Raw genomic sequence first — 18587 nt, 5'->3', positions numbered from 1 at the left:
TTGGGAGGCTGGAATGATAAAGGGAGTGGATGGAACTGCCATGGAAACATGGACCTTAAGCTGGTGAGGCCCAGAACTGATGATCCTCTATGCTGATTCAGATCATCAGTCAGGACACACCCAAGACTAGTCACTCTAACCAGTCAATGGTTCTAAAGCGTAGAGACTTGGGACCCAAACTCTGAGCAGTCCACCCTTCCTGTTTCGCCCTCTGCTTCTTTTAGCAGTGTATTTCAATAAATTCGCCTGGTATTTCCCATCTGTCTCTGGTGAACTCTTTCACCCCTGCAACAGGGCCTCCACCTTGATTCTTCCCCTCAACATTCTATATCAATAATCTTTGTTAGATAGAGTGGTGTGATTTCTTATAAAAGAAGATGGAACCTAACCTCTTCAACTACACCAATCTTCCATCTACCCAAACCTCTACTCTTTGTTCTCTGAATTCAGCAAATAAAAATAAAACTTAAAAAAAAAAAAGCATGGGCCTCCCCTAGTGGCGCAGGGGTTGAGTACTAGGTTGCGAAGCTGCCCACAGAATCTGCAGTGCCGGTTCAATACCTGGCCACCAGCGAGGGTCTCACATGGCACCACAGAACTCTCCTGTTGTGCCCACTGCTCCCCTCAGCAGTGTATTTCGTCACTCTGACTATTCTGTTCTCTGCTCTGGCTCTGGTGAATTCTCTTACCCTCCCGCACTTCTGACTGTACCCAGGGCTTGTATAAATAAATACATCTTTAAAAAAAAAAAAAAGCAAATAGCAATTACATCTACCAAGTTGCTCAAGATAGAAAGTTTGGCAGCATCTTTAATTTCTGTCTTTCCCTCACTTTCTATATCCATCCACATCAGCCCTATTAGCTAACATCCTAAGCAAAGTACCACTCTGACCCACACCTCTCTCTTTGTCTACTGCAAGTTTCTCCGTTGTTTTCCCTGTTGCATCTTGTTCTCCTACAATCTAGTTTCCCCAATGCAAAGAGATTTTCCTCAAACACAAATTATTCAATTCACTCCACTCGCCAACACCTCTCCCATTTTCACAATTAGTTGAAGTTCAGGCCATCCCCCTGAATTAGGAAGTTCTGAGTGACTAGTTTCTGTGAATATCTTTGACCTTGTCTCACAATTCCTTCTCCTTTGTCCACATGAAACACTGACCTGCTTTTTCTTACTGCAGGGTGATTCAGTCCTTTCTGCCTCTCTGTGCTCCCCTCTGCAATTGTGCTTTCTCCCAAACTTTGCTGTATGCATCCTGGTCTGCAAATAGAGTTCATATTGTCATTTATTGAAGTCTTATAATTTCCATGAAAGAATAATGTTTTCAAAGCTTTACAGATACATACATTTTATTAAAAATATCCTGATGGGTTTCATATTTTGATGTTATCCTAAATGGCATTGAAAATTCAATTGGTTTGTTTCGATCCTTTGTACAGTTCCTATCACCATTTGTTATTTCTCTGTTGGATATTTTAAAACTTATTTATATTGCTTTTATTCCCTGCCACTGAAAAGTCAGTTTTATCACAACAGTCTCTGTATATCTTGATCACTAGAACACTATCAATTCTACAAAAGTACAGTGTAGTTTCTCATTAATTAGTCATTGTTTCTTTTGAGTGAATATCATATATAGGTAACCTTGGAAAAAGTAATTAACCTCTCTAAATCTCCTTCCTCAGATATTAATATATTTGTAAGTGCACATATTGATATATGTAATATACATAGAATTAAAACAATGATACTTATACTTCCTGATATTTATCACTATTAAATCACTTTATTTTGGTTGAAGTGTTAAAAGCAACCTAAAAAACAAAGTATTCTGAATTTCCTAACATTTTTGTTTAGTTTTAAGCACACTGGTACTGTTATGACCTATTGGATTTGTTAGTATATTCCTTCTCAAAGGAACTTTTGAGCATATAGTATTATTATTTAATGTTATTTTTCTACTAAACTGACTGCATGACACAATTACAGCCCCCCAAAAAGAAAGACAGGCTGAAAAAGAATCCTGAAATTACCTCTTGAAAATTTTAGAATTTAAACCTTACTAGTTCATTGCAACAGCAGTAACTGTGCCTTTTTTTTTTTAATTTTCTTAAAGATGTATTTTATTTATACAAGCACCGGGGTGCAGGCCAGATGCGCGGGAGGGTGAGAGGATTCCCCAGAGACAGCCTGGAACAGAACAGGCAGACTGACTGAAATCCACTGCTGAGGGGAGCAGCGGGCGCTGCAGGAGGGGTCTGCGCGCCACGCGGACCCTCGCGGGCGCGGCAGAGGCTGTGGACAGCTCCCCAGCGCGCGCCCAACCGCCTGCGCCCCCTGTTTGCTGTTCTCCCCACAGTGTGAGCGCGACAGTAAAGCATCTGCACAAGGCGGGGCCAGGATGGGGATGCCTGGAAAAGCCAAAACCCTGGACGGGATTGCTCAGGACAGATGAAAGGGCCTCTCGGGCATTCCAAGGGTTGTCGTTAAGCGGCAGCTTTTTCGTTAAGGCTGAGAAACCGCTGGCGGTTCCCTCTGCCAATGGCTGTGGCCTGTGGCTCTGACGCCACAAAGAGCCCTTGTGACGGCACCTGCACCGCCTGCATCAGGCCCGCCTGGACTGCGCCTGTGTCCTCAGGAGCCGGGAAGCTTTGGACAGTGACCTGTGCACTCCGGACGACGTGAGAGACAGTGAGAGCCTGTTTTGGTTCTCTTTTGTTTTATTTATTGGTTTATTTATTTAATTATTTGTTAGGCTATTTATTTTAGTTATTTTATTTTTCTTTCTTTGTTTTTTACCTTATTTTCCTTGTTTTTGTTTTTTTTTTTGTATTTGCTTATAGTCAGGGCTGGTGAGGGTGGTCAGCGTAGTCAAGCGCACAGGCGCTATGTCCCAGGGACGGCAAGGGCAAAGCTACCTGGTGCTGCGGGAGCTGGGGCGGGGCTCCCATGCCAAGGTGACGCTGGCGGTGCATGTGCTCACGGGCACGAAGGTGCTCATCAGGGGCGTCCTTAAGTCGGAGCTGCCCGACCTCCACCTCCTGGCCCGCGAGATGGGGTGCATGAAGGCCCTTCACCACCCGAACATCGTGGAGCTCTTCCAGGTGGTGGACACCGGGCCGGAGCTGCAGCTCGTCATGGAGTACGTGCAGGGGGAGGACCTGCAGGCCTTCCTGGACAGGCGTGGCCGCCTGGGCGAGAGCGCGGCCCGGCCGCTCTTTCGGCAGATCCTCGCGGCCCTCAGCCACTGCCATGCCAAAGGCATCGCGCACAGGGATGTGAGGCCCAAGAACATTCTGCTGACCGGAGAGGGAAAAGTCAAGCTGGCGGACTTTGGGCTCAGCGTCCAGGCCTTCAACCGGGCGCTGAGCACGTGCTGCTGTCGCCCAGAATACAGGGCCCCCGAGGTCTACCTTGGCCAGCGCTACAATGGCCCCAAGGTGGACGTGTGGAGCCTGGGCGTCCTTCTCTACAGAATGCTGACCGGCAAACTGCCCTTCAGGGCGCCCCACCTCCCGGCGGTCAGGGTGCGCGTCCTGGGGGCGTACCTCCAGCTGCCCCACTACCTCACGGAGCAGTGCCAGGACCTGCTGGCCAAAATGCTGGAAAAGGACCCCTGGAGGCGCCGCCCCCTGGAGTGCATCCAGCAGCACCCCTGGGTCGCAGAAACGAGCGAGGGACTCCTGCCCTTCAACGAGCCGTGGCTCAGCCCCCAGGACCCGGCCATAATCAAAGCTATGGAGCGCCTGGGCTATGAGAGGCAGGAAATTCGGGAGGCCATTGACGCTGACAGGTACGACGAGGTCATGGCCACCTACCTGATCCTCCGCTCCAGGAAGCAGGAGGAGGAGGAGGACTATGAGGAGGAGGGGGAGGAGCGGCCCAAGCGCGTCACCTTCCGGGTGCCAAAGCGTGTCACCTTCCGGGAGCCCGGTGACCCCAATTACAAGGACAGCCTCCCACAGCCTGAGGTTTCGGGGAATACCCCAAGGCCGGGTATCCTGCGAAAGCAGGAAGTCCAAAAGAGGGGAAAGGAAGCCACCCCGGGCAAAAGGGTCACCTTTGCAGGAGTCCCTGAGCTGGAGGACGCCCAGAAGCACACCACCGCCGCAGGGCCAGGCTCCCTGTTAGAGGACGCCCCGAAGGGCAGACCCTCTGCGCTAGGCCCGGTGCTGGAGGACGCCTGGGGGGACACCAGCACCTCTGTGGCCAGACCCCAGCAGGAGGACACCAGGGAGCACAGCAGCACCTCGGTGTCAGTCCTCCAGCTGGAGGACGCTGGGGAGCACGGCAGCACCACTGAGACAGGCCCCCAGCTGGAGAGGGACCAGGAAAGCAGGGCCAGCACTATCTGTCCAGCTCCCCAGGCCTCCAGCACCCCTCTAAGACCTCCCCCAAGACGTGGCTGGCCTTCCAGTGCAGTGGCCCCTTCAGCAATCATCAGGGCCAGAGTTAGAGTATTAGATATTATCCTAGAATTTTGTTGCTGCTGTGCAACATTCGAATTGCAGAGCAACAAAGACTAAAATAGCACCACACCAGACAAAAGCCTCCCCACCCCCAAAGCACAACCACTCAGTGGCCATGGGGAACAGGAGTACACCAGGGAAGGTTGAGGCTCTGGAGAGGCTCAGGGACTGGGTCCAGTCACAGGAGCCAGGAGGAGCATGAGACCCACGGGACTGCAGCACAGAAATCTGGGCAAAACCGATGTCCCTGGAGCACAGATGTCCCTGGAGCAGAGTAGGTGAAGGGCCAGGAGGGCCACGGAACTGGTGAACCACCTGCAGGGGAGCAGAGCGGGTGAGTGGTGGGGTGTGGAGGGGCTGGGGAGAGCTGAGCAGGTACAGGGTCCCTGGAGGGTTATGAGGCTGTGTGGGTGGCCCCAGGGTCAGAGGTCCCAGGGCCAGAGGCAGGAAACCCTGGACCTCTCTCCCCCATCATAGGCTCAGTTCCCTGAGCCCCATACTGCCCCCTTGCTGGGAGAGACCTGCTGCTCTATCTTGGGCACAGGGATGGCATAGAGGATGCAGGAGCTCTTGCAAAGGCTTGGGCCCAGGTGGTAAAACGTGCAGATTGCAAGGAGCAGATAGAGAAGGTCTTTAGCTCCCCTTACAAAAGACTCGGGGACCAGTATATTAGAATCCAAACAGGACTTTTCAAGGTGGACAGAGTTTATTCACAGACCAGCCCTCCTCCACACGACCTGCTCAGCTGGAAAATCTGCACATCTTCCTACACCAGGAAGCCCTAGGCTATGATCAATCTCAGTCCCGCAGTGAGCATTGTCACCTCAAACTTTTGCAGCTTAGGATTCTTACACAGTGTCAGCCCAGCTGGAATTTCCCCTTTTAAAAATCCTCTCCAGACAGCCCCCTACCCCTCCTCCTCCCTGGATTCAAACCCTGCAGGGTGACCTTAGCCAAATTGGAAACATTAATATCGCCAAACAGATGCAGGCTTTGGACACCAGTGTCTGCCAATTAAATCACTGGGTCCAGGAACGAAAAGCTACAGGGGCTGTCTACCTTAAATTGGTGTTTTTTCATCATTGTTTAGATGGTGTTCAATTCCCTTCTAAAACTAAGGTTTTGCTAAGTCTGGTAAATGCAAGTGAGGTGAGGTGTGTGTGTTTGAAAAAAGAAATGTATGGAAGAGGGATATTCTGAAGGGCCTTAAGATTATGTAAAGCCGGATGGATAAAATGAAATGGCATTAGAATGAAAGCAAGCAAAAGAAAGTGTTGAAGGTCTGAGAGAGAGATTTTGGTGAGAAATCGTGTGTACTCAGGTGCCTCCCCCTCCTCCAACACATTCGTGGGCTTGCTCATCTGACCAGCAAAGCCCCCTCTGATCACTACCTCGTCAGCCAAATGTGGGGCCAGGACATCATGGACCCTGCCCCTAGTAGGCCCAGTGATCATGATTATGCTTTTCTTTGTTTCTGCACCCTGATTGCTCTGCTTTATCCAGGCAAAGCTCTCTGACATGAGCCTTCACTCTCCTAGACCGGGAAAGCCATTCCTGTAATTGACAGAGAGCAACAGGGCCTTGCTCTAGGGGTTCTGGGCCAACCTACGCCAGTCCAGCGAGCAGTTGCTTATTTCTCTAAACAAATGGATCCCACTGTAAGAGGATGGCAGCCCTGCCTGCGCGCACTTGTGGCAGCTGCTCGTGTCGCTAGACAAGCTTTAAAACCCACACTGGGCCAACCTGTAGATGTTAGTTCTCCACATCGGCTCCAGGACCTACTCATTCACCAGGCTCTCTCCCCTCCATCACCCTCTTGTCTGTTAGATTTCTACTCTCTTTGTCAAAGACCCTCTCATCTCCCTCTCCCAATCCTCGACTCTACATCCTGCCAGGCTTCACGGGTGTTCCACTCCCTAACGCAGATAACAACCTCTTCTTACTATGGTGGACACCATCACCAGTCGCACAATGGACCTGCCTTTATCTCAAAGATTACTCCACAGGTCTCCTCCCTGGGCATCACCTGGAAACTACACATTCCCTCCCGACCGCAATCCTCTGGTAAGGGAGAATGGGTAAATGGTCTGACCAGAGACCACCTAACCAAACTCTCCACTGAGCTGCAGAAATCCTGCGTGGAGCTGCTCCCACTGGCTTTAATGCACCTCCGAGCCACCCCTTGTGGCCCCTTGTTCCTGACCCCCTTGAACAGATGTGTGGCAGACCTCCTCTTACTATCCATGAGCTCCCCGTCCAACCTTCGCTGTTTGCTGGATATTTTTCATACTTCTCTTTGCTCAGACAGCTCCTCCAAGAACACACACACCATTGTCTGCCACAACCTGTGCCTCCGTCCCCTGATGCACCTGTCAACCTGCTGTGTCCTGGAGACCAGGTTCTTCTGAAAGCCATCTCTCCAAAACCACTTCCGCCAAAGTGGATGGGTCCACACACGATCATCCTGACTACACCAATGGCTGTCAAGGTCTTGGGCAACACGTTCTGGCATCAGCTTTGCAGGTTCAAACCAGTCCCTGTGGACAAGCAGTATGTATGCGAGTGCTGGGCCCAACTCGGGTACACATCACTGCGCCCCTGGTCCAGGTTCCACTCAGCCTACAGAGCAGAGGCCCTCTGACTCTCCCTCCTCTGTTTCTAATCCAATCACTTCAAGCCACTTCCAGTTCTTCTGTCTATGCCTGGAGATTCCTATCAGCACAGCCTCAGGCAAGGTATTAGCACTCACAGGGCCTCTGATCCTAACCTTATTTTTTCTTTTTGCCCCATGCTTACTGCATTTCATCCAACACGGGATCCAAGATCCGCCCCGTAGCACCTTTAACCAACTCCTCCACCCATGTCCTCCTGTCCCTGCAAAGACCTTCTCATAACCAGGCCTGAGCCCCCACCCCGGTCTTCGCCCCCGTCCAGCAGGAAGTAGCCAAAGAAAGAACCGTCGCCCCTTTTCCTATCAACAAAAGGCTGGTATGAAAGGTCGATGCAGGGGCCAGGAATGGGGAAGCCCACATACAAACAACAAGATGGCCCTGACACCAGTACCCCTGATTCCATCAAACCGAAACTGAAGCCATAAGCAGGAGAAAACAACTCGGCTCCACGAAAAAACAACTTTGTTCCCCCTAAGCCTGTTTCTCCCCCTGCCAACCCAGTTTTCCTGCCTAACCTCTCCTCACCCTATGAAATGACATCTCCCCCCACAACGGGCGTGACTTCAGGGACACCCCACCTTGGGTCAGCAAAGCTCGCCTGGGGGCACAATGAGTTTTCCCTTCCTTTGAGAAAGTTTAGCCTGGCTCCCCTTTTCTTTGCCACGCCAAACCTTTCATCTTGGTGCCCGAAACCTGGAAGGCTGTGTTCCTTGGCGCCGGGGCCGTCTCCCCGTCCCTGGGACTCTCCTCTCCATGGCAGACGCCTCACATCCACCACTGGCCTTGATCCTTGGGGTGAGTTGCCTGTTGACCCTCCTTCCTGGGAGGCCCTCACCCCTGGTTACCCGGCTCCTCTCCTCACCCCCATCCTGGTTACTGTTCCATAAACCGCAGGCCTATGCCAGCCGACCCCCATTGCTCCTGGTTCTGATTTGGGGACGCCCGTCCAGTCCAGGTGTCCCAGTCCAGAGGACAACCGAGTGGTGGGGACGTCACCCTCGCTCGCCTGCCCCCATTCCATAGGCCAGGACCAGGTCGTGTGTTGCTGCGATTCGGGGTCTGGGCCCCCAAAGGTCAGATCAGGTCGTGGGACGCTCTGGTCCTGAGTCTGTACCCCCATTTGTTGGGGAGAGGAGCCGACTTAACCAGGAGTCCACAAATTCCAAGCCGAGCCCGGCCACTCCTCTGGGACGCCTTCTCTCAAACCTCGATCCTCTGGGACTCAGGCCAGATCTGCACCTCAGCGTCTCATCTTCTGCAACACTGCCCGGCCTCAGTGCCCATTGGAGAATGGCTCTCACTGGCCGGGACATGGCACTTTCCATTTCACGGTCCTTACAGACCTAAACAGTTTCTGTCACCGCAATGGAACATGGTCAGATCCCTCATGTCCAGGCTTGCTTTCTCGTGCGCTCCCGTCCCTCCCTCCTGCAAACAAGTTCTACTTCCCAAGTCTCGAGACTCTTCTCACTCTTCACCCTTTCCGGACCCCTCTTCTGCGTTCTCTGATCCTCTAGATGTTCAGTCTTCACCTCCTTCAGCTCCCCAGGCCTGCCCCCCCTTCTACCTCCCAGCCAGCACACCTGCTCTCACAATCGTCCTCTTTGTCCCCTTAGGGAGGTTGCGGGGACTGAAGGAGCAGGTGGAGTCCACGATCCTTTCCCTCTGTCTGATCTCTCCCAGATTGAAAAGCGTCTCGGCTGTTTCACTAGGGACCCCACTACCTACACCAAAGAATTTCGTTATCTTACCCAAGGTTACACCTAAGGTTACACCTATAACCTTCGGTGTCATGACTACACGTTATCCTCTCTTCCACCCTGACCTCTAATCACAGAGAACGTGTTTTTCAGTCTGCTCGAGGCCACGCAGATCAGGTCACTTCACTGACACAACCATGCCCCAGGCCCTGAAGCAGGTCCCCGCCAGGAGCCTGGCTGGGAATCCCAGACTGACACTGACGCGGGTCGCGTGGGCAGGGCTCGCTGAGACACTTCATCCCCTGCCTCTTAGCTGGGCTCCAAGCAGCAGCCTGTCTCCAAGGCAGTTAATTTTGACAAGCTGCGAGAGTTCACCCAGTTCCACCCCGTACAGAGGAGGACGGGGACTACAAACAGCGATGAAGAGCATGTGGCTGCTAGATCCGCTCATAAACCTACCCGGGATGGGTTGGTTGCTTTACAACTGGCGTAGAGGACAGGACGGTTCAAAGAAGGACGGCTCTACGCAGACGAAACCCTTTGGAACCTGGGGAGGGGTTGCCAGGTGGCCAGCCACGAGCAGATGGTACTCAGTGGCCAACCTCCTCGCCCTGTGGGCACCTCTCCAGGAATGGCCAGAGGTAGATGGATCGGCGGGGCAGTTGGAACAGGCCCTGTATGAAATAGAAGAAACCCTGAATGCATGCAGTGCCCGCGAGGCGGCAGGAGCCGTGGGATGGGTGTTTCTCACAGCTCTGCTTGAGTCCAGGCAGAAAGAGCAATCTAGAGTCCAGCGAGTATGGGATGAGATGAGGAAGAGATGCGGAAACTGCAACAATGTTTGAGGATTCTGGAGGAAGAAGTTCGGAGAAACCAACCCACCATTCTGGAGATGCCAGACTCCCGCTCAGAAAGGAAGGAGAGGGAGGCTGGCCCTTTGCCCGAGTCACAACCAGCAATGGCAAACCAACCTGCGACCCTGGAGATGCCGGACTCCTCTGGAGAGGAGGTGGAGGCTGGTCCCATGCTCCGGGCCCACCAAGTGGTGACTCAGAAATAAAGCGGCAGCCACCCATGGCCCCAGGTGGGTGGTCAGGCTGCTGGACCACCACAAATGACAGAATTTACTTCCTATCAAACATACACCCAGGCAGAACTGGTGGACTTGGGCAAACAGTTTCCACCAGAAACCAGGGGAACCCTTGGCAGCCTGGCTGCTACATTTGTGGGGCCTGGGGCTGGATGGGATCATTTGCACAGCACAAGTGATGGAGAGACTGGCCTCCATGGCTTTACACCCATCCTTGCGACAGAGGCTACAGAACAGCCAGCGGTATGGCCAGGGCGACCACACCCTTCGGGAATGGATAATGGCTGCCACACCGACAGTCTGTCTGATGCAGGAGACGTGCCGGACACAGTAAGTGGATGGCAGACGTACGCCGAGCTGGTACAGGTCCTTCGGGAATTGGGGATGCGGCAGGCCATGTTTAATGTGAATTCCCGTGGTCCTGATGATGAGCATTTCACAGCAGGGATGAGAGACTTGGTATTAAAAAATGTCCCCTCATCCTCATTTGGATCCCTAATGGCAGTTGTAGCACCCCATGTGAGTCGTCAGCTACACGACGTCACAACAGTGATAGCCAGCTTGGGCGAAGTTGAGAGCTGCTGCTCTCAAAGTCAGAAGGGAATATGGGTAGTTGATGAAAAGTCAAAAGGAATGCCAAGGAGGGAAAGGAAGCCTCTGGCATCACAGAACTTATTAAAGTCACCCATAACCAAATGTGGACAGATTTAGTGAGAGCAGGTGTAGATAGCAGTAAAATACATGCACAGCCCAATCTATATTTGTTGGAATTATGGCAGCAGCTGCAAGAAGACCAGAGGTTCATGCCCATGAGAAGGACTGCTGCTCAGGGGGAGCCTGGAAGCTCCAGGTCTCAGGCACACGCCCTGTGCCTGGAACACACTTACTGCCAACCCCATCCTCGGGTGATGGCCTGATCGCTTTCAAATAGGGTGAGGGCCAAGGAACCCGTCCACAGGGGACGGGCGGGGACCGGAGGCCACATGTGGAGCTTGCCATCCACTGGTCCCCAACTAACATGCAAAGGGTTTTAGCTCTGGCAGACACAGGAGCAGAATGTACTCTGCTCTATGGAAATCCAGAAAGATTTCACAGGTCTACTTGTATTGATGGCTCTGGAGGCCAGAGTGTCAAGGTGACATCAGTGAGACTATCTCTGGGGATTGGGCCATTACCCCCCAAAAGAGTATAAAGTATATGTATCACCTGTCCTGGAGTACATCCTGGGGGTGGATGTACTATGTGGCTTATGGCGAGAGACCAAAGCTGGAAGTTTCACCTTAGAGTGCGTGTGGTAAAGGCAGTGGTGAGAGGACACACTAAGCATCTACCCACACAACTGCCAGTCCCTAGGCGAGTGACTAATACCAAGCAATATCTGTTGCCCAGAGGCTACAAGGAAATTACGGGCACAATATCAGAACTGGAGAAAGCGGGCATTGAGCGTACTGCCCACAGCCCTGACAATTCACCAGTGTGGCCAGTGAAGAAGCCCGATGGCTCTTGGCGCATGACAGTAGATTATCATGAGTTAAATAAGCTAGTTCCCGCCTTGCATGCTGCAGTGCCTTAGGCAGCAGATTTGGTGGATCATCTGCTGGTGCCAATGAATGTCTTTTGCCACTAGGTTGGTACCTCGCCTGGACTAACGTGTGTTCTGTTGTCTTTTGTTATTATAGTGTGATGTGCACTATTAACTTTTGTGCGCCATGGCTACATTGTTTATGTTTGCTAAGAAACAAAATTGTCTATATGTAGATGGTCTGGCAGAAAACCCTGAGGGGGTGGATTGTAGGGTAAGGTAAAAAGCATCAGGCTTTTCTCTCCTCCCGCCTTTAGGAGAGATGACGGATCCCTGGGAGCCTGAACACAGGCCTGATGGCAGCACCTGGAGTAGGGTGGGGGTGCGGTGTCGAGGGTGGAGGAGGGCAGTGGAGTGTGCGGAGGAGAGCGGCGACTACAAACAAGGGCGAGGAACATGTGGCTGCTAGAACCGTTCATAAACCCACCTGGAATGGGTTGGTTGCGTTACAGCGGGGTCCTGGGGTTCACTCTGGGAAAGGTGTCAGTGCTCCCCTGTCAGTGGCACGCGGCGAGTTTCCCAGGCGAGTTTCTCCACGAGACAGAGACGGTAGTTATATTTAAAAAACAGGTTTATTGGGGAAAGGGAAAGGGGCAGGTTTTGCTGAGAGAGGCCTGCATGGTTGCTGGCGGGCGGCCTTGACAGGTCACAGGCGGGCAGGAAGCTGCTGCCCTGCAGAGGGAGAGAGTTGGTAAGAAAAGGAACCTACACAGTCCCAGGTGGGCAGAAGGAGTGCTGCCCCGAGCCAGTGCAGAGACTTTACAGACACAGTCCTCTTCTGTTTGGGGGGGGGGGGTCACTCCTTGTGAGCCGTCAGTTGGCTGCTGATTTTGGATAACCACGCAGAATCCAAGAGGGACCGGAGATACCAGGATGGGGAGTGGAGATTCCAGGATGGGCCCAATCTCTGTATCTTTTCCCTCTGGTCTGTGCTCCACTCCCTAGAGCATCTGATCCTGCTTGGGTCTCATGCCTTGTGATAAGGCCCTGGTGCCTAAGGGTCACGATCTCTACAGCTGGGTTAATGGTCATGCTATTACCATCTATCCCTACCTCCTTGTGAGTCAGCTATGGTCTTAGGGCACCTCCTTTCCAGTCTTTCTATTCTGTCCACCATCAAGGCCATTACTATTATATTTTGTAAGGAGTGGAAGTTGGGTCCAGAATGCTGGGTGAGTACAGAGTATGCGGCTCTTGTAGCAATCAGAAAATTCATATCTTGCCATTGACATCCAGGATTACCCCAGGCTCAACCACAAAGACCTCGTCACTGGGGAGCTGAGGACCTCCTTGGTCCCTGTCACTTGTCTTCCAGGAGGTGGCAGTAGTCAGTCTGTTACAGGGCAGGAGAAGGACACCCCAGAACCCCCAAAGCTGCTTACTCTAAATAGGTTCTGCCATCTGCCGCATCAACACAAAACATGTAAGATTTTAATGGAAAGGAACTTTAACACAATTAGTAAACAATACAGAAAAGACAAAGAATCTGTTAGAGGTCAGGGAGAAGGGCAGCCCAGACACCACAAACCTGCCTGCTCTAAATAGGTTCTGCCATCCGCCGCATCAACAGAAAACATATGAGACTTAAATGAAAAGGAACGTTAATAAAATTAGTAAACAATGCAGGAAATGTAAAGAATATAGTTTCTAAAGCAAGCATCCAAAGTTACCTGTCCCCTTGTGGGGAAAAGTCCACCCAAACAGGATTGGCCTAGAGCAAGGCCTGAAAGCCTCTCCAAAGTCTAAAGCACCTTCCAGTGGAGACCCACAGAAAAGGATCAGAAACAACCAGACAAGTGTGGGAGGAAAAGAGCAAAATCAAAATCAAGACAAAAATCACCATTGTCACCTCCCCACCGGTCTCTTGCCCATGCTGTTGTCACCCAGTCCACGACCAAAAGGCAAGTGCAGTTTCTGCACGTGTCTCTCGTCTCCATGTGCCTCCTCCAGGTCTCCTTCTGGCTCCATCCTGCTTCTTTCCTTCTCAGTCTCCACTGCAGCTTCTTCTCTCCTTCTCAGCTCCCTTCTCTCTCTTCCTTTGGGTTGGGCAGGGAACCTGGAACTTCCCCTTTACCTGGGGACCACCCTATTATCTTGGATATCTCATACAGAAACACATATTTTAACTGTCTTAATTTGTTTAGGTGAGATGTCATTAAATTTTAGTTTTCTTATAATAAGAAGCAAAAAAATAAACCTGCAAGCTCAACAATATTTAGAGAAAGTGATATTGTTTAACATTCTCATTCTTAAACTTAATAAGACCTTAGTTTTATATGAAATTTGGCCACCATTTAAATAATGATAAAAGAAAAAATTTAAGGGAGAGATACCAATTGTAGCTGTTAGTTTTTCTTAGGACAGGAATTTTAAATTAATTTCAGAGTTGCAAATTATAACATCCCAAAAACCAAATTTCTTTCTTAGGCAAGTACTAGATAGATTGATGAAAACCAAGAAAAATAAGAGAGACTTAATATCATATACATTTCCTACATACCTGTGAGGAACACAGTGTTGCTAAGGAACTTGCCCATGAGGCTAGATTTTGCTAGGACAAGGGGAAAGAAAGAAGTCAATCTGGGATTTTTCTGGAAAAGAATTTTATCAAGAGATTTAGGACTAATCATCACAATGCAAACTTATCTTTTTTGATGTAGACTAGGTCAATTACTCTTTTTTTTTTCCTGAATACTGTGTGCTTCCTTTTGAAAATAGAGACATTTCAACATAAAATATTGAAACTCAACATGAAAACTGTAAGGCTTGAATGCTACAAATTCAACCATTAAGTTTTGATCTAGTTTTTGATTACCAAAATCTTAAATCCTGATCTCAAAATTGGGAATTTTTTATTAGACTTTATATATTTGTCATTTATAACTAATACTCCTAAGGCATTAGATAGTGATACAAACAGATTTTTTGATTTTTTTTTTAAACTTTGGTCATGTGATTAGTTTTAAAAAGTAGTTATTCTTTTTTTTAATAATAAATTTTATTTTTATATTCCCCAACAATTGCAACCCCCCCATTCTGACCCCAATCCCTCCCCTCCCGGCCCCCACCCTCCAAAAAGTGTCTCTGGTTCATAGTTTTTTGTTGATTTTGATTTTCACTTTCTTATAGTTATTCTTTTTCCTGGTCCCTTATTTAAGTTTTCTAGATTCCTGCTATGAGTGAGACCATCCGGTAGTTTTCTTTTTCTTTCTGGCTTATTTCGCTGAGCATGATCCCTTCCAGCGCCATCCATGTTGCTTCAAATTGCATGTGTTTATCTTTTATGAATGCTGAGTAATATTCCATGGTGTATACGTACCACATCTTCTTGATCCAGTCATCTATTTTTGGGCATTTGGGCTGTTTCCAAAGCTTAGCTATTGTAAATAGTGCTGCTATAAACCTAGGGGTGCAGGTGTTCTTTGGAATTGATGTTTCTGTGTCCTTTGGGTAAATACCTAGGAGTGGAATTGCTGGATCATATGGAAGCTCTAAGTTTAGTAGGTCCAGAAATCTCCACACAGCTCTCCATAGTGGTTGGACCAGTTTGCACTCCCACCAACAGTGCAGAGAGTTCCTTTTTCTCCACACCCTCGCCAATATTTGTTGTTGCTAGTTTTTTTAATATGTGCCATTCTCACTGGTGTAAGATGGTATCTCATGGTAGTTTTGATTTGCATTTCCCTGATGACAAGTGATGTTGAACATTTTTTCATATGTCTGTTGGCCATTTGCATTTCCTCTTCAGAGAAGTTTCTTTTTAGCTCTTCTGCCCAATTTTTGCCTGGATTATTTTCTTTGTTGTTGTTGAGTCTCATCAGCTCTTTGCAGATTTTTGTGATCAGTTCTTTATCATTAGTGTTGTGTAAAAAAATGTTCTCCCAGTTGGTGAGGTTTCTCTTTGTTTTTGTTATTGTCTCTTTTGCTGTGCAGAAGCTCTTTAATTTGATGTAGTCCCAGCTGTTTATCTTTGCCTTCACTATCACTGCTTTGTGTGATGTGTTTGTAAAGATGTCTTTGATGTGCAAATCATGTAGTGTTTCGCCTATATTTCCTTCTATGTATTTTATGGTTTCAGGTCTTATGTCTAGTTCTTTAATCCATTTTGAGTTGATTTTTGTGTATGGTGTGAGGTAGTGGTCAAGCTTCATTATTTTCCATGTAGCGACCCAGTTTTCCCAGCACCATTTATTGAACAAACTCTCTTTGCTCCAATGCATAGTCTTTGCTCCTTTGTCAAAGATTAGTTGACCATAAATCTGTGGGTTTATTTCTGGATTTTCTATTCGATTCCATTGGTCTGTGTGTCTGTTCTTGTTCCAATACCATGCAGTTTTGATGATTATGGCTTTGTAGTAGAGTTTGAAGTCTGGGAGTGTGATGCCTCCATTCCCTTCTTTTTTTTTTCAGGAGAGCTTGGCTATTCAGAGTTTTTTGTAATTCCATATGAATTTCATCAATAATTGTTCTAGTTCTTTGAAGAATGACATTGAGATTTTGATTGGAATAGCATTGAATCTGTATATTGCTTTTGGTAGGATGGCCATTTAATAATGTTTATTCTACCAATCCATGAGCAGGGGATGTCTTTCCATTTCTTTGTGTCTTCTATTTCTTTTAACAGTGTTTTATAGTTTTCTTTGTATAGGTCCTTTACCTCTTCGGGCTCAGTGTCCAAGGCTTCCCCCAGGCGCTGAGCATGTGCTGCTGTCGCCCAGAATACAGGGCCCCCAAGGTCTACCTTGGCTGGCCAGCAGTACAATGGCCCCAAGGTGGACGTGTGGAACCTGGGCATCATGCCCTACGAAATGGTGACCGGCACATTGCCCTTCAGGGGGCCCGGCCTCAGGGCAATCAGGGAGTGCATTCTGGGTGGGAACGTCCACCAGACCACCTACCTCATGGTCCAGGGCGGGGACCTGCTGGCCAAAATGCTGGCACGGGACCCCTGGTAGTGCAGCACCCTGGAGAGCATCCAGCAGCACGCCTGGGTAGCAGAAACGAGCAGGGGACTCCTGCCCTTCAGCGAGCCGTCGCTCTGCCCCCAGGACCTGGCCATAACCAAAGGTATGGAGCGCCTAGGCTACCAGAGGCAGGAAATTCGGGAGGCCATTGACACTAACAAGTACCGCGAGGACATGGCCACCTACCTGATCCTCTGCTCCAGGAAGCAGGCGGGGGAGGAGGACTATGAGGAGGAGGGCGAGGAGCGGTCCAGGCGTGTTACCTTCCAGGTGCCGAAGCGCGTCACCTTCCGGGATCCCGGTTACCCTGATTACAAGGACTCCCCACCCACCCCCACCCCGCCGGCACCTGAGGTTTCGGGGAATACCCCAAGGCCGGGTATCCTGGGAAAGCACCCAGTGCAGAAGATTGGAAAAGATACCCACCCCACTCCCTCAGCCTGAGGTTTTGGGGAATGCCCCAAGGCCAGGTATCCTGCGAAAGCAGGAAGTCCAAAAGAGGGGAAAGGATGTCACCCCGGGCAACAGGGTCATCTCCACCAGGTCCCTGAGCTGGAGGATGCGCAGCAGCACACCACTGCTGCAGGTCCAAGCCCCCTGCTAGAGGACACCCCAAAGGGCAGTCCCTCTGCGCTAGGCCCAGAGCGGGAGGATGGCTGGGGGGACACCAGCACCTCTGTGGCTAGACCCCAGCTGGAGAACAATGGGGAGCACGGCAGAACCACTGAGACAGGCCCCCAGCTGGAGAGGGACCAGGAAAGCAGGGCCAACAGGATCAGTCCAGCTCCCCAGGCCTCCAGCACCACCCTAACACGTCCCCCAATATGTGACTGGCCTTCCAGTGCAGTGGCCCCTTCAGGAATCATCAGGGCCAGAGATAGAGTATTAGAAATTATCCTAGAATTTTGTTGCTGCTGTGCAGCATTGGAACTGGAGAGCAACAAAGATTAAAAATAGCGCCATACCTGGCAGAAGACCCCCCACCCCCAAAGAACAAGCACTCAGTGGCCATGGTGAACAGGAGTACACCAGGGAAGGTTGAGGCTCTGGAGAGGCTCCGGGGCTGGGCCCAGTCAGAGGGGCCAAGAGCAGCATGAGACTCACAGGACTGCAGCACAGAAGTCTGGGCAGCACTGATGTCCCTGGAGCAGAGCAGGTGAAGGACCAGGCAGGCAACGAAACTGGTGAAGCATCTGGAGAGGAGCAGAGCGGGTGAGGGTTGGCGTGCGGAGGGGTTGGGGAGAGTTGAGCAGGTACAGGACCAGGAGAGGGGTGTGGGGCTGTGTGGGCAGAGCCTCCAGAGGTCACAGGGCCACAGGCGAGGAACCCTGGGCCTCTCTCCCCCATCTTAGGTTCTGCCCCCTTGGTGGGAGAGACCTGCTGCTCACCCCTGGGCACACGGATGGTGCAGAGGATGCAGGAGCTCTTGCAAAGGCTTGGGCCTGGGTGGTAAATCGTGCAGATTGCAAGGAGCACATAGATAGGCTCTCTAGCTCCCCTTAAGAAAGACTCTGGGACCAGTATATTAGAATCCAAACGGGACTCTCCAAGGTGGGCAGAGGTTATTCACAGAGCAGCCCTAATCCACCATGACCTGCTCAGCTGGAAAATCCGCACATCTTCCTGCTCCACGAAGCCTAGGCTATGATCAGTCTCAGTCCCGCAGTGAGCACACCTAGGTGTCCAGTGTCCCTTGGGCCGAAGCTGCAGCTCGTCATGGAGTACGTGCAGAAGGGATTTTGCATCTTGGGATTCTTACACAGTGTCAGTCCAGTTGGAATTTCTCCTTTTAAAAATCCTCTCCAGACGGCCACCCACCCTTCCTCCTCCCTGGATTCAAACCCTGCAGGGTGACCTTAGCCAAATTGGAAACATTAATATGCCCAACAGATGCAGGCTTTGGACACCATTCTCTGCCAATTAAATCACTGGGTACAGGAATGAAAAACTACAGGGGCTGTCTACCTTAAATTTGTGTTTTTTCATCATTGGTTAGATGGTGTTCAATTCCCTTCTAAAACTAAGGTTTTGCTAAGTCTGGTAAATGCAAGTGAGGTGAGGTATGTGTGTTTGAAAAAAGAAATGTATGGAAGAGGGATATTCTGAAGG

Source organism: Talpa europaea (assembly GCF_964194135.1).
Source record: "Talpa europaea genome assembly, chromosome: 2".
NCBI classification, from domain to species: Eukaryota; Metazoa; Chordata; class Mammalia; order Eulipotyphla; family Talpidae; genus Talpa; species Talpa europaea.
This window is presented reverse-complemented; position numbering follows the sequence as displayed.